The following is a 15,347-nucleotide window of genomic DNA, read 5'->3' as shown; positions in this document are numbered from 1 at the left end:
GATGGAGGAGCCTGGTAGGCTGCAGTCCATGGGGTCTCTAAGAGTCAGACACAACTGAGCAACTTCACTTTGACTTTCCACTTTCATGCATTGGAGACGGAAATGGCAACCCACTCCAGTGTTCTTGCCTGGAGAATCCCATGGATGGAGAAGCCTGGTAGGCTGCAGTCCATGGGGTCGCACAGAGTCGGACACGACTGAAGCGACTTAGCAGCAGCAGCAGCAGCTGTCTATTTTAAGGATGTGGAAGAGCAAAAGTCACTGCTAGCTGGGGACCTCTCTGATAGAGCTGATATCTGTTTCATAAAATAGGTTCATCAGTTCTACAGAGGGCCCAGAAGCAGAGAAGGGGCATGTATAAGACAAGAGAGGAAGTGCCTCATGGAAACTCTCACTAGTGGTAATGCGGATATTGCTGGGCACCTTGTCACCTTGGCACCATGTGAAAGGGCACCTTGGTCACAATGTTACAAATGCAAGTTCATGTGCCTAGTGCACAGTGAGGCCAAACAAAGCAAAACACTGGGGTTGGGCACAGAGAAAGATTCATTGCTCAGCCATGCAAGGAGAATGGGTGGCTCATACCCCACAAAACCCTCAGCTCCCCAAAGGGTTTCAGCAAACCATTTTTAAAGACAAGATGAGGGAGGAGCAGGGTTAGTGGTTGTAAACGTCTTCGCATCAGAAGTCTGTTCTTGCAGCTATACACATAGGTTAGGTCATGATCTTTCTGTAAACCTCCAAGACAAATATTATTCTCTGTTCTGTAACTTTTATCTCTATATGAATGGAAAAGTGTTATAATATACCCTTGAGAATTATAACCTATAAGTTATAATATACCTGTTCTGTATATTTCAGGTTATTCACAACATTCTTAACTGAATGCTAAAGCAATAAAATACAAAGGTTAAAGTAAAAGAAACAGATCTAATAAGGAGTCAGATTTGTTCTTCCCCATTACAATAGCACAGTCCAGAACTAGAACTTTCCCCAGAAGCTATGGATCCTCTCACCCTGAGCCAATCCCTGTTGCCACAGACTGGGAGATAACATGGACAAAAATAAGTGTTGAAGAGAGACGAGCATAAGCCATATTCATAGTCATAAGGCCATGCCCAGAGAAGTTCCTGATAATAATGGAATACTATAGAGAGTATTGCAGCAGACCCCTAAAATATTTATGGAAATAAAGAGTACTTCCTGAGGTCAGCCACAATGCTGATAAATTTGAAAAACAGAAGGATTGATTTTAAGGATAACTAAGATATAGGTTTTTTATTTTTTTAAATAAAATTATAGATAGATGATATTTATTAAAAAAGAAAGAAAGAAAATAAAAACAAAACAAATCTGACCCCCTGCACCTGTTGTATGTAGCAGAAAGCATTGCTCACAAAAACCACCTGTCAAGATGATTCAGGCCAGGAATTCCTTGGAAATAGCATACCTTAATATGCTGTCCTCAAAGCTAGACTTGAAACCAAGACATTGCATTCACTACAATGGATGACTTTACTTACAACTCCTAGAAAGAAACCTAGCTCGGCACAGATATTGTAGGAAAATCTTCTTGGGTTTTGCTCTACCCAGACTTATCAAGAAAAAGTGGGTGCATTTGGGATACTGTCAAAACGGAATGCAAGCATTTGGTGGGAACAGAAGACAGAAGACTGAGGGCTTTGATGAAGAACTCAATGCAGAGAACAAGATACACCTTATCATGTAATAGGGAAGAACAAATCTGACACTATATCTGCTTCTTTTAATTTAACATTTGTATTCTCTTGCTTTTGCTTCAAGTTAATAATTCTACCTATAGCCTGAAATATGGAGAAGGAAATGGCAACCCACTCCAGTGTTCTTGCCTGGAGAATCCCATGGATGGAGAAGCCTGGTAGGCTGCAGTCCATGGGGTAGCACAGAGTCGGACATGACTGAAGTGACTTAGCAGCAGCAACAGCACTCTGAAATATACAGGATAGCTCATGCTCAAGACCTGACTTCAAGGGTATAATACTCTTCCATTCATGCAGAGAGAAAAAGTTGTAGAACAGAGAATAACATTTGTCTTGTTCAAGGTTTACAGGGATATTGTGACCCGATCTATATGGATGGCTGCAAGAACAAAGAATTCTGAAACCAAGAACTCTGCAACAATCAACCACACCCCCTCCCTTTTTTAGTATAAAGGAAGCCTGAATTTCACTTTGTCCACACTGTGGCTGAAATAATTTACAGAGAAAACTTGAGTTTCTGAGGGTAAAATACTTTATTTCAAATAAGATCCTAATCATAGTAAAAGGGGTGGAGGAAAGGTTGATTTTTAGGGTTACTCTAGGCCAATCAAGGTTACAAATATAAAATTATAAATACAAATTATTTTTATGCATTTGAATCTCTGTAGTATTGTTTGCATTTATGTAAACATCTTTGCTAACATATGCTCTGCAGCTGAGAAGTTTCACTACCCCTGATAGTAAATGTGATACTGTTGTATTATATATGTGAACCTATAAAATTGAAGATATTCAAAAGTGTTTCTTTGAATAGCCAGATTTGCATTACTCTTGGGAACCTATCTTCACTAAAATAAAACATAGGGTCAGAATATTAAGACCATTGCCACAGAGTTTGCATTTGAGTGAGGATAAATACAAAGTCCACCTCATGGGAAGAGTTGGCTCATTGAAAAAGACTCTGATGCTGGGAGGGATTGGGGACAGGAGGAGAAGGGGACGACAGAGGATGAGATGGCTGGATGGCATCACCGACTCGATGGACGTGAGTTTGAGTGAACTCTGGGAGTTGGTGATGGACAGGGAGGCCTGGCGTGCTGCGATTCATAGGGTCGCAAAGAGTCAAACATGACTGAGCGACTGAACTGAACTGAATTGAACTGAAATACATAGTCAGGGAGTAAGGTAAGATTAAAATAGTAAACACGGCAGCACTGCTGCAGACTAGGGCATGTTAACATCTCTTTACAATAATATTCTGATCCTGTATATGTCAGCATTCAATTTTATTTGGGATTACTCATTAAGTGTCTAAGTCAGCACCCTAAAGCATTAAGACTGATTATCATCCTACATTTCTAAGAAAAAAAGAGATGGTTAATATGATCAAGAAACAGTTATTTGACACAATTCTAACTTGTTTATCTTTTTCCTTTCAGTTTATTATATTTTGAAAATATTCAAACACAGAAATGTTGAAAGAATGAGAAGGTGAACATTTACATAACCACCACCCAGGTTCTACATTTTTCTATACCTGCTTGTGTGCTTCATCCATCCTTCCTTCTATTCACTCTATTCATCCATCAGTATGAATGAACATTTTTGATGCATTTCAAAATAACCTACAGACATAATTTTCTTTCACTCTGAAATACTTCGGCATGCAGATCATCACCTTGAGTTCAATATTTGTTATCTGTATTATATTATTTGTGGTTAAAAGTTCAAATCTGAAGAAGACCATTTAACATTTTGACAAATGCATGCGCCTGTATAATCCACATCCCTACCACCATACAGAACTTTGCATCCCTCCAGAGGATTCCATTGTGCCCCTCCCAGTCAATTCCAACCACCTCCATCCTACCAATAGGACCACTATTTATATCTTTTCAACCATTAATTAGACTGCCTATTGGTCAGTTCATTTTTGTCTCTCTTGTGCAATTGAATAAAAAACAATTTTAAAGATTTTGCTTTCAGACTAATGAAACTTCAATATTTCATTGGATACTCATTTTTTAATATTTAGGGACAATTTCTAATAACAATAGAGAAAAGTTCTCACAAACAATGTCAATAAAAATTTCTGATGTGTTTGAGGACAATGCAGTCTCTTAAAGGAGGCAGATCTTGCCAAAAGGGAGCAGGATTTATTGTGTTCCTCGAGGTAGCTTGACTGTTGAGGAGAGAAAAAAAAAAAAGGAAAATTCATTTGTTGGATATTTCCTGAGGGAAAATCAAAACAACTCTATGTTTTCATTTGTCCATGACATGATGGTGTTTTGTTTCTCTCACATCACAGGGCAGCAGAGCATTTTTCTTCCCACGAGCTCTGCTTGAGTTCTTCTTCCCTGTTTTACTTTCAGAAGGCACTTGCCTGAGACCACAGGACTCTCTGCAGGCTGCATGATTTAATCTGCAAAGTGAGATATTTCAGAATCCAGAGGCTTCTGGGGCCTTGCCTCCTGGAGAACACAGAGGATTTACCATAGATTATTTCCAGTGGGCTGCCCTGACAAGCCCAGAATAGAAACACAGTGGGAAAGTGGCAAAATACATGTCTCATCTCTCTTCTCTGTTCTTATTCAGCAAGTCAGTTGAAACTGGAACATTGTGTTTGTCAAAACCCCACACTATTCTGGCTGTGTACAGCAGCCTTCCCACACTTCAATCAACCCTTATTTTGCCATCAGCTACAAATATTAATTCACTTATTCACTCATTCCTTCATCAATTTATCCATTCCTAGCATTGGTTGTCTCCCCAGGTGTCATTTGTTCAGTGGGAATACAGTGACCCATGAAAAAGAAAAGGCTCCTGTCCTCCTAGATAGTCCACTTTAGGGAGAAGAAATACCCAGAGAAACATGTTGAAATTTTATATAATGCTGTGAATCAAAGAAATTCAAAACTAAGGCTCATGTAACATGGTATGAAGAAAGAGAGCAACAATTTAGAATGTAATCATGGGAAGCTTTTTTGAAGTTAAGCTGTTGCAACCAAGATTCTAATAATGAGAAGATATGGTCATGTGATGGTCTGGTTGGGACTTTCAGGCAGAGTGGACAGGAATTGGCAACACCTTACTCTTATCTTGGGCTTCCCTGGTGGCTCAGGGGTTAAAGCGTCTGCCTGCAATGCAGGAGACTTGGGTTCCATCCCTGGGTTGGGAAGATCCCCCGGAGAAGGGAACAACAACCTACTCCAGTATTCTTGCCTGGGAAATCCCATGGACAGAGGAGCATAACAGGCTACAGTCCATGGGATTGCAAAGAGTCAAACCTGACTTAGCAACTAACATTTCATTTACTTTTATCTACCATCACTTTTACCTTGGTCCAACTAACTGGTCTACCTTGATGTATGGGTGCTCTGATATACTATGTCTTTCATACTAAGCTTTCTGTAATGTAAACCATATTCCATCAATTTCCCTACCCTCTTGTCATTCTCATCAAAATGTCCCATAGCTCTCTACTACTTTTTCAGGGATACAGTCCTTAACATAACAACAGGCAACCAGACCATCCAGGGCCCGCCTTGGATTCCTCTCCAGCTACATGTTACAACACAATTTCCTGGTCTCACTGACCTTCTTTCAGTCTTCCAGTCCACTGGGCTTACATAGATGACATTTCCCCAGTGTCAGAGTGGCCCATTTATTCCCCTATTTTTGAATTAATTCACTTTCATCCTGTAAATTGCAAATCAATCATCACTATCCCAAGAAAGCCTTCCCTGACCTATTTTTTAGAACCAAATGTCCAAATTACATGTTTTAGGGAACAATTGCCTCCCATGTACAGCACTTCTCACTTCAGTAATTGTCGATATAGTTTAGTTTATTTGGTTTATCTCTGCCCATAAGATTCTATGTTTATAAGAGGAGCCTCCTTGGAACATTACTTAGAACATAATTTTTCTTTTTTTAAATGTTAAATTGATTAATCATGAATAACTTCTGTGAATTTGAAAGTTGTCAGCATAGAGAAGACATTCTAAGAATTACAAAGGATGAGCTCACCTTGGGAGATGATAAGCAGAATCAGTACTGGGCACCTGAGCCATGGGCAAGTCTACCTTTACAGAACCAAAGAAGGAGGGGCAACCAAGGAAATAGAAGTGGAGCAGCCAGAGGGGCACTCCCTGAAAAGGGAAAGGGGAGAACTCTGTCTCCCACATCAGAAAAGGAACTCTCCTAGTCTATTTGGGCTACTGTAACAGACACTTATAAGCAACAGAAATTTACTTCTTACAGTTCTGGAGAACAATTCCAAGATTAAGTGACCAGATCCAGTGTCTGATGAGAGCTCTCCATCTGGTTCAGACATGGCCATCTGCTCACTGTGCCCTCATGAGGCAGACAGGGCAAGAGAGCTCCCTGGGGTCTCTTTATGAGGGTGTTAATTCCATTACGAAGGCTCCAACCTCAAGACCTAATCGCCTCCTAAAGGCCCTACCTCTGAATACCATTACATTGGAATTAGGTTTCAATGTATGAATCTGGGGGAAGCAAAACTTTAAGTCTATAGCAGAGAGTGTGCTGAAGAAGGGAGAGGTCAGTCAACTCTCTGGAATTCTGCTGTATATGACAGTGTTTTAGGAAATAAAGAAACAGAAAAAGAACATAAATGGAAATAATTCAAATACACACACATGCATGCATACTATGTTTGGGAAATGTTCTTAGATGACTTTTAAGCACCTAACCAAACTGTGCTTGAGTGTGAGTGTGTGTGTGTGTATGTGTGTGTATTTGAGAGAGGGAGTAATGAAGTGATGCTGCTACTGCTAAGTCACTTCAGTCGTGTCCGACTCTGTGTGACCCCATAGACGGCAGCCCACCAGGCTCCACCGTCCCTGGGATTCTCCAGGCAAGAACACTGGAGTGGGTTGCCATTTCCTTCTCCAATGCATGAAAGTGAAAAGTGAAAGTAAAGTCACTCAGTCGTGTCCGACTCTTTGCGACCCCATGGACTGCAGCTGACCAGGCTCCTCCATCCATGGGATCTTCCAGGCAAGAGTACTAGAGTGGGTTACCATTGCCTTCTCCATGAAGTGATGAGCATTATTAAATAATCCTCTGGTCTCAGAATTATATATTTTATCAGTTGCTAAAAGAAAACAGATTTTTGTTTTGCTTAGTTTTTAAAACATTTTTCTTTAGATTTTGTGACAGTACTGTTCTAACAAAGTATTCATTTTTTGCAAATAATAAGTCATATTAAATAATCTTAAAGAAATAATAATCTTAAAGTCTAAAATAAATAGTCTTAAAGGAATCCTAAAATAGAACTGAATACAAATCAGGTAAGTTATTATTTAATAAAGAAGGTATATAAGTTACACATAAGAGGGCCCTTGGTAAATATTTTGAAAATAAGTTTTTTCTCCTGCAGAAATTATTTCTTATATTTAATATAAAGCAAGAAATCTAATTTTATCAAAAATGTGCAAACAGTTTTCATGGCACAGCAGGTTCGTGTGTCGAAACAATCACAGGCGATGTGTAGATATAGTACTTCTCTGGCGCTGCCCCCAGACTCTCTGAAAGAGCATTACTGACCCTTAGGTGGTCGTGAAAATCCAAATCCTGAATCCAGGGTACTCTTAAGAGTCCTTGTGGTTACCTGCCAGTGACCAATGAAGACTTCAGGTCTAGTGCTGGCTGCCTGATGTTTGCAGCAAAATCAGCATTTCTGCATGCCCCCAGACCTTTTCCCTGTGCAATCTTCAGCCCCTCAAGGCTGCAGGCACCAGACCACTGCCCTCAGTATTCAGAAAGATTTGATAAAAAGAGATATTTTGTTTACAAGTGATTACTCTTTCATTGATCACACTGGAAACAATCCATGCTTGGACTGGAAAACAATCTAAGCAAAAATACCTTTCCTGTACTCCAAATAACAACCTGCAGCCCTCATTTGCCAAGTGAAATCACAATATAATCTTCTTTGAAACCAAGAACTCAGATAAGCTCCAAACAATTCTCCCCATGAATCTGAGGCAAACAATTCCTGACCTGATCCTGAGCCACAGAGGAAAATTGTGAAACTGACTTCAGCTGGAGATAAAATCCCAAACTAGTCCACTGATCAGAAATCAATAGTTTATGTAAACAGGTCCAGGGTGGGTAGCTGGCTACTCATTGGAGTGACAAGGATCCTGAGACCTACTGTTTTTTCCCTTCTGCCTTCAACAGCTTCCTCTGTGACCCTCTAAACTTATTACCACATATTTAGCAATAAACATAAAATGAAGATAAACTAGGAACTGATCACAACACTTTTCATCTCTCCACATTTATGCTAGCTTAAGTTACTATTGTGCTTGCCTGGTGGCTCAGTGGTAAAGAATCTGCCTGCCAAAGAAGGAGAGGCAGGTTCAATCCCTGGGTCAGGAAGATCTCCTGGAGTAGGAAATGGCAACCCACTCCAGTATTCTTGCTGGGATAATCCCATGGACAGAGGAGCCTGGCGGGCTACAGTCCATGGGGTCGCAAAAGAGTTGGACACAACTCAAACAACAACACAACAAAATTACTAGGAATTTATCTTCATGCATTGATTTGCTATTTTTTGTGAGCCTCTGTGTGAAGATAATAGCCTGTGTCTTTGGGAGAATAATAATTCTCTGAAAAAGAGAGTGAGCAGGAAACAAGAGAAGAGAGGCAGGGAAGCACTCTGTGTAGGTGATCACTTTTACTGAAATTGCAGAGCTGTAATTATCCATAAACTGAAAGGTTTAGATGGAACATTTTCAGGTCATTTCTGCAGAACCTCAAGGGCTAGAATTATTTACAATACTTAAATATTTAGGTAAAAATTTCAGGAAGAAAAAACAATATCTTTCTTTCAGCATTACTAAACCTAAGGGTTTTAAAACCTCACATAAAAGTGTCACTTAATTACTCTTAGGGAAAAGGTGAGTTCAGAAGGCTTTTTATTATAGTTCAGCTTTCTGGGAAGAAGTAAACTCATGTTAAGCAAATGATAGAGGAAAGTTCTCTATCTCAAAACATGACTAACGGGAGAGCGGTGTTTCTGGATTGGGATGCGCTGTATCAGGGCTACAGGAATTATATACTGTGTCACTGCTGTTCATCATTGGAAGAAACCTAACATTTCCTTAATGGGAAACAATTGCTGCAGAGTGGGCTCTGACGCCTTTATTTGTACTGAGGAGCATAGCTATGTTCACCCTGTAATTACAGTGACACAACAAACCTTGGCAAACGTTGGCACAGCAGAGCAACCTTCATCGTTGCAGAGTCCTGAGATGCCGGAGTTCTTGGAGTCATGCAATCTCTCTCTGGCTCGCATTGACCTTCCGCGGTGTCATTTCCAATACTTCTATGGGGCTGCGGTCCATCACCGTGTCTTAAACTTTCCTGACAGAGAATCCAGAATCAGTTTTTGAGACAGAGGGATCGAACCTCCTCCACAAATCAACCACATTGAAATCTCCAGGTTTAAGAATTTGATTGTGGACACTCACTTTTCAGAAACACTGAGAGATCCCTGAAGCTCCTTCCAGGTCTAATGGTCTATGAGGATCTCAGCTAGTCGTTCTCAATAAAAACAGAGGAGCTGGCATTTGAGAACCACCCAAGGAGCCTTGTCAGAACACAGATTCCTTTTTCTCCCAACCCTCAGTTACGTTGAAGTCTCCAATGGAGTTGGTTGTACATGTGTTTTGAAGTGACTTCCAAAGTAGTTAGAGCCTCCCTAGGCAGCTGCTCTTCTAGAACTTTGATATGCAGGATGCCAGCTCAGGTGCTGCTCATCCAGTCAGTGTTTTGTTTTGTTTTAATGGAGCACCCACCATTTACTTATTCAGAACGTTTTAGTGCTTATTGTTTCCTACTCCCACATATTTCAAGTCAAATAAAACCATCATGCACCTCATAGAATTTTAAGCTCTGAAGATAAAAAAAAAAAAAGAAAATACAATTTGGTGACACCATGACCCATGACACTTACAGTCTAGTTAAACAAGCAAAAGAAAAACTAAAGAACAGAAACAACAAGGAAAATGCTTCAAAGAAAAGTGGTATGTCAAGCAATCAGGAGACTCCAGTTCCAAAAGGGAGTGTGGTTGAGGCTCAAGTAACAATAAAGTCAGTAGTTGTCTTGAAGAGGAAGACTTCACTCTACTCCTTGAGAAAGCAACAGTGGGATAATACCAAGTAGAGAGAAAGGGAAGGTAGCATAATGTATGGGGAAACTGCTCTCTTAAGAAAACACAAACATTAACAAAACTGTATTGTATTTTTTCTGGAAAATTTAATTTACCTCTGGTTTTTGTCAAAAGGCATGCATTTTTATTCTGTTTCTGAAATCAAATTTGTGCATTCTTTGCATATACATCCTTTGCATGTACAATCCTTTGCATGTACAATATTTGCATTCATGTCTACAACCTTGAATTACTATAAGTGCATGGAAATAATTATCCATCTTGAGAACTGACAAATGCATATCCATGTGATAAAGGTAACCATCCTAACCAGTTTACTCTATTAAAAAGGAAGAGTAAGAAAGAGAAGAGGAGAAGGAGAAGAAGGTGGAAGGAGAGAGAGGGGGAAGAGGAGGGGAAGGAGGAAAGACAGAGAAATAAAAGAAGAACAATAAAAATAATAATGGAGGATTTGAGAATAGATGAGCGCTGAAGAACTGATGCTTTTTAACTGTGGTGTTGGAGAAGACTCTTGAGAGTCCCTTGGACTGCAAGGAGATCCAACCAGTCCATTCTGAAGGAGATCAGCCCTGGGATTTCTTTGGAAGGAATGATGCTAAAGCTGAAACTCCAGTACTTTGGCCACCTCATGCCAAGAGTTGACTCCTTGGAAAAGACTCTGATGCTGGGAGAGACTGGGGGCAGGAGGAGAAGGGGACGACAGAGGATGAGATGGCTGGATGGCATCACTGACTTGATGGACTTGAGTCTGGGTGAACTCCGGGAGTTGATGATGGACAGGGAGGCCTGGCGTGCTGCGATTCATGGGGTCGCAAAGAGTCGGACATGACTGAGCGACTGAACTGAACTGAACTGACTACCGTAAGCACCACCAAAATAAAAAACAGAAACAGAGGTGAGTTACCTGCCTGATGAATCTTGCATAAATGAGAAAAATAAGGAAATAGATTGGTCAAAGACCACATGAAACTCAGGAGCATTGAGTGGAGAGTTGTCCGAGATTGTTTACTGTAGGAAACTGGGCTTGGCGCATTCACATGTTTTTCATTTTACTTATACATGGAACTTTCTGGAAGTAACATCTGAAAGTAAGTGGCAAACCAATTTCACCTTAGGTTAGCTAACCTTAAGGGAGAGTGTGCCAAGACTTTGTTTGTTCCATTCCCTAAAAGAAGTGGTAGGAAGCAAGAGGGGGGTCACCCTCAACAAAACTCCGCCACCATTGCTTTGAAAATCACTGAAATTTATGAGACCTGATACCACAATGGTGGGATTCCCATTGATCTCAAGACTCTAGTAATAGGAAGAGCAGCAAGTTGGGTGGCAGACTCGAATGTGAAGGCTGCAAGGAGGCCTGTCTTCTCTCAGTTCTTTGCCATAATTGATAGGCATACACCAACCTCATCAATAGCTGGCTCCTGGCCCTCAAGTATTAACCTTATACTCATGTTCCCACAGTGTCCTTGGCAGTACAGTCTTCATTCATGGTGAGGGAAACCTTTCCAAGTGAAATAACATATCATGTTTGCCTCCACATGGGAAATATTTGAAATATACCCACTGATGTAAGTTGTAAGGAAATTGGCATATATATTAATTGGTTATAAGTATTATTGCCTATTCATATAATGCTGCACTATGTTATTATTAAAGGCAATTATTTTTATTGCCATTAAAAGATTTTCTCAGTTAAAAGTTAAAGAATGACTAGAAGTATGAAATACAGTATGATCTTATATTCATACATACAGACACACACAATAGACACATTCACATAAAAAACTACACACCATACATACATATACATTCTATAAATATTTGAAGTATGAACTTACACAAATTCATATACTCTTACATTTTTGTATGAACTTACTCAAATTCATATACTCTTATATTTTTGTATGATGATGTTAAAATTCTTCCTAGGAGTCAATAAACCAAAATACTAAGACTTGACCTAAGGATATTGTGGTTATCAGTGATTTTCACTTTTTACCATTTTTTAGCTTTTCAAAGATGTGATTTTTTTCTCCAACTCAAGATGGATTATAAGTAAACAGCAAATGTTTCTTTGAGATATTCATAATTTATATCATCACCCTTCATTTCAGAAAGTTGCCAAGAGTGCATCATGTCCCTGTCAGGAGGAAGCATGAGCTGATGGGCATGTTCAGATGGAGAAGAAGGCTGCTGAAAGGAGAGAGAGGTGGCTGCAGATGCTGCAGGTTGACTGTGCTCCTTCCAGACTCAGCACACCACTCAGATACCAGATCTCATGTCATTTTGCTGCCCAGAGTTTGCCAATTGCCCATGCCAACAGTAATAGATGAAACTTATAGCACTTCTACCACCATAGTCCCCATCCCAAACCATCCTAGGGCAAAAAATGGCATTGCAAACTCTCATGGATCCACATGGTGAAGGGGATTGTGCAGGGCCAGGAAGTAGGCTTGTACCATTGGGGTTGAAAGTTCTAGGGTCCTGAGAACCTTACAGCGGGAAATGAGAGTAGGACTATGCTGAGAAAGAACATGCCCTGTCAGTACCACCAATGCCTAACCCCATGGGGAATAAAAGACTGAAGGAAGACTGGAGTAAGGACCTGTAGGGCTTGAGGTCTAGAGTAAAGATGACAATTGTCCAGGTCTAGTGGTATTATGGTAAATCATTTCTCTTCTGAAAAAATAAAAATTTAAAAGCACTGATTTGTAGGATTTTCAGATTTTAATGACATAATTCTCTATGGCCAACTTTAGGCTGCTAATAGCTACATAAAATAATGCTTGATACTAACCTCTAGCCAGCCAGCACATGCTGACTCTACTTCTTTGTTCCTAGTTTCAGTTCAGTTCAGTTCAGTAGCTCAGTCATGTCCGACTCTTTGCGACTCCATGAATTCAAAAGCAGAGACAGTACTTTTGCTAACAAAGGTCCGTCTAGTTAAGGCTATGGTTTTTCCAGTAGTCATGTATCTATGTGAGAGTTGGACTGTGAAGAGGGCTGAGAACCAAAGAATTGATGCTTTTGAACTGTGGTGTTGGAGAAGACCCTTGAGAGTCCCTTGGACTGCAAGGAGATCCAACCAGTCCATTTTAAAGGAGATCAGTCCTTGGTGTTCTTTGGAAGGAATGATGCTAAAGCTGAAACTGCAGTACTTTGGCCACCTCATGTGAAGAGTTGACTCATTGGAAAAGACTCTGATGCTGGGAGGAATTGGGTGCAGGAGGAGAAGGTGATAACGGAGGATGAAATGGCTGGATGGCATCACCAACTCGATGGACATGAGTTTGAGTGAACTCCGGGAGTTGGTGACGGACAGGGAGGCCTGGTGTTTAGAAATCCTCATAAACAGACAAGTAAAAGAAATAAACATCATTCCCATTACTCAGAGACTGAGATGAGACTAATAAAGGCAATACCCTAAGTCTTTGTAAAATGTCACGGTGCACCCCTATTTTCCACTCACAAAATAGTCAGCAAATGTGCCTCCTTTCTTGATAGCCTCATAAAAGATCCTCCTCCTCCAGGCATATCACTATAGTCTTCAAATTCCTTTTTCTTTTTTAAAATGGAGTGTAGTTGATTTACAATGCTGTGTTAGTTTCTGCTGTGTAATGAAGTGAATCACCTATTTGTTGTTGTTGTTCAGTCACTAAGTCTGTCTGACTCTTTGTGACCCCATGAACTGCAGCTTGCCAGGTTTCCTGTCCTTCACTATCTCCCAGAGTTTTTTCAATTCATGGCCATTGAGTTATTGATGCCATTCAACCCTCACATCCTCTGTTGCTCCTTTCTCTTCCTGCCCTCCATCTTCCCCAGCATCAGGGTCTTTTCCTGATGGTCTTTTCTTCACATCAGGTAGCCAAGAACTGAAGCTTCAGCTTCAACATCAGTCCTTCCAGTGAATATTCAGGGTTAAATTCCTTTAGGATTGACTGGTTTGATCTTGTAGTCCAAGGGATTTTCAAGAGTCTTCTTCAGCACCACAGTTCAAAAGCATCAGTTCTTTGATGCTCAGCTTTCTTTATGATTCAACTCTCACATGACTCCTGGAAAACCATAGCTTTGACTATACAGACCTTTGTCAGCAAAGTGATGTCTTTCATTTTTAATATGCTGTCTATATTTGTCATAGCTTTCCTTCCAAGGAGCAAGCATCTTTTATGGCTGTGGTCACTGTCCATAGTGATTTTGGAACCCAAGAAAATAATCCTGTCACTGCTTCCACTTTCCCCCCTTCTATTTGCCATGAAGAAATGGGACCAGATGTTGTGATCGTCATTTTTTGAATGCTGAGTTTTAAGCCAGGTTTTTCACTCTCCTCTTTTACCTTCATCAAGAGGCTCTTCAGTTCCTCTTCACTTCCTGCCATTAGGACAGTATAATCTGCATATCTGAGCTTGTTGACATTTCTCCTGGCAATCTTGACTCCAGTTTGTGATTCACCCAGCCTGGCATTTCACATGATGAACTCTGCGTATAAGTTAAATAGGCTGAGTGACAAGATACAGCCTTGTACTCCTTTCCAAATTTTGAACCAGTCTGTTGTTTCACGTAAGATTCTAACTGTTGCTTCTTAATCCACATCCAAGTTTCTCAGGAGACAAGTAAGGTGGTCTGGTATTCTTATCTATTTAAGAATTTTCCACAGTTTGTTATGATCCACAGTCAAAGGCTACACACATACGTATATACCCTCTTTCTTGAGCCTCCCTTCCGCCACCCTATCCCACTCCTCTAGGTCATCAGAACACTGAGCTGAGCTCCCTGTGCTATATTGCAGGTACACACTAGCCATCTATTTTTAAACATGGTAGTGCATATATGTCAATTCTAATCTCCCAATCTGTCCCACCACCACTTCCCCCTCCACCCTCCCCAACTGTGTCCACATGTCTCTATTCTACATCTGTGTCTCTACTCCTGTGGTGGAACTAGGTTCATCTGTACTACTTTTCTAGATTCCATATGCATGTGTTAATATATGATATTTCTTTTTCTCTTTCTGACTTCACTCTGTTAATCTCTAGGTCATCCACATCTATACAAATGACCCAAATTGTTCCTTTTAATGGCTGAATAACATTCCACCTGAAGTAACAGGCAAATTTGGCCTTGGATACAGAATGAAGCATGAAAAGACTAATAGAGTTTTGCCAAGAGAACTCACTGGTCATAGCAAACACCCTCTTCCAACAACACAAGAGAAGACTCTACATATGGACATCACCAGATGGTCAACACTGAAATCAGATTGATTACATTCTTTGCAGCCAAAGATGGAGAAGCTCTATACAGTCAGCAAAAACAAGACCGGGAGCTGACTGTGGCTCAGATCATGAACTCCTTATTGCCAAATTCAGACTTAAATTGAAGAAAGTAGAGAAAACCACTAGACCATTCA

General features: G+C 40.3%; 1 long non-coding RNA gene across 2 annotated transcripts in view; it reads right to left on the bottom strand.

Annotated features, from left to right (window-relative positions):
* Positions 1-2,908: 2,908 nt before the first annotated feature.
* The window catches only part of LOC139184466 (uncharacterized), a 101,656-nt gene continuing 89,217 nt past the window's right edge, over positions 2,909-15,347 (bottom strand). Inside the window, exons 1-3 of one of the 2 annotated variants that reach the window (XR_011567966.1) lie at positions 9,242-10,093; positions 8,971-9,134; positions 2,909-3,921 (exon numbers count right to left, since the gene is read on the bottom strand). This is a non-coding gene — a long non-coding RNA (uncharacterized lncRNA). Of the gene's footprint in view, positions 3,922-8,970; positions 9,135-9,241; positions 10,094-15,347 lie in introns of those variants that run through there. The other variant, XR_011567965.1, reaches the window with a different exon arrangement.

The sequence above is a fragment of the Bos indicus genome, chromosome 8 (genome assembly GCF_029378745.1).
Source record: "Bos indicus isolate NIAB-ARS_2022 breed Sahiwal x Tharparkar chromosome 8, NIAB-ARS_B.indTharparkar_mat_pri_1.0, whole genome shotgun sequence".
NCBI lineage: Eukaryota > Metazoa > Chordata > Mammalia > Artiodactyla > Bovidae > Bos > Bos indicus.
The sequence above is the reverse complement of the archived record's forward strand: the minus strand, read 5'-3'. Positions and strand labels throughout refer to the sequence as shown.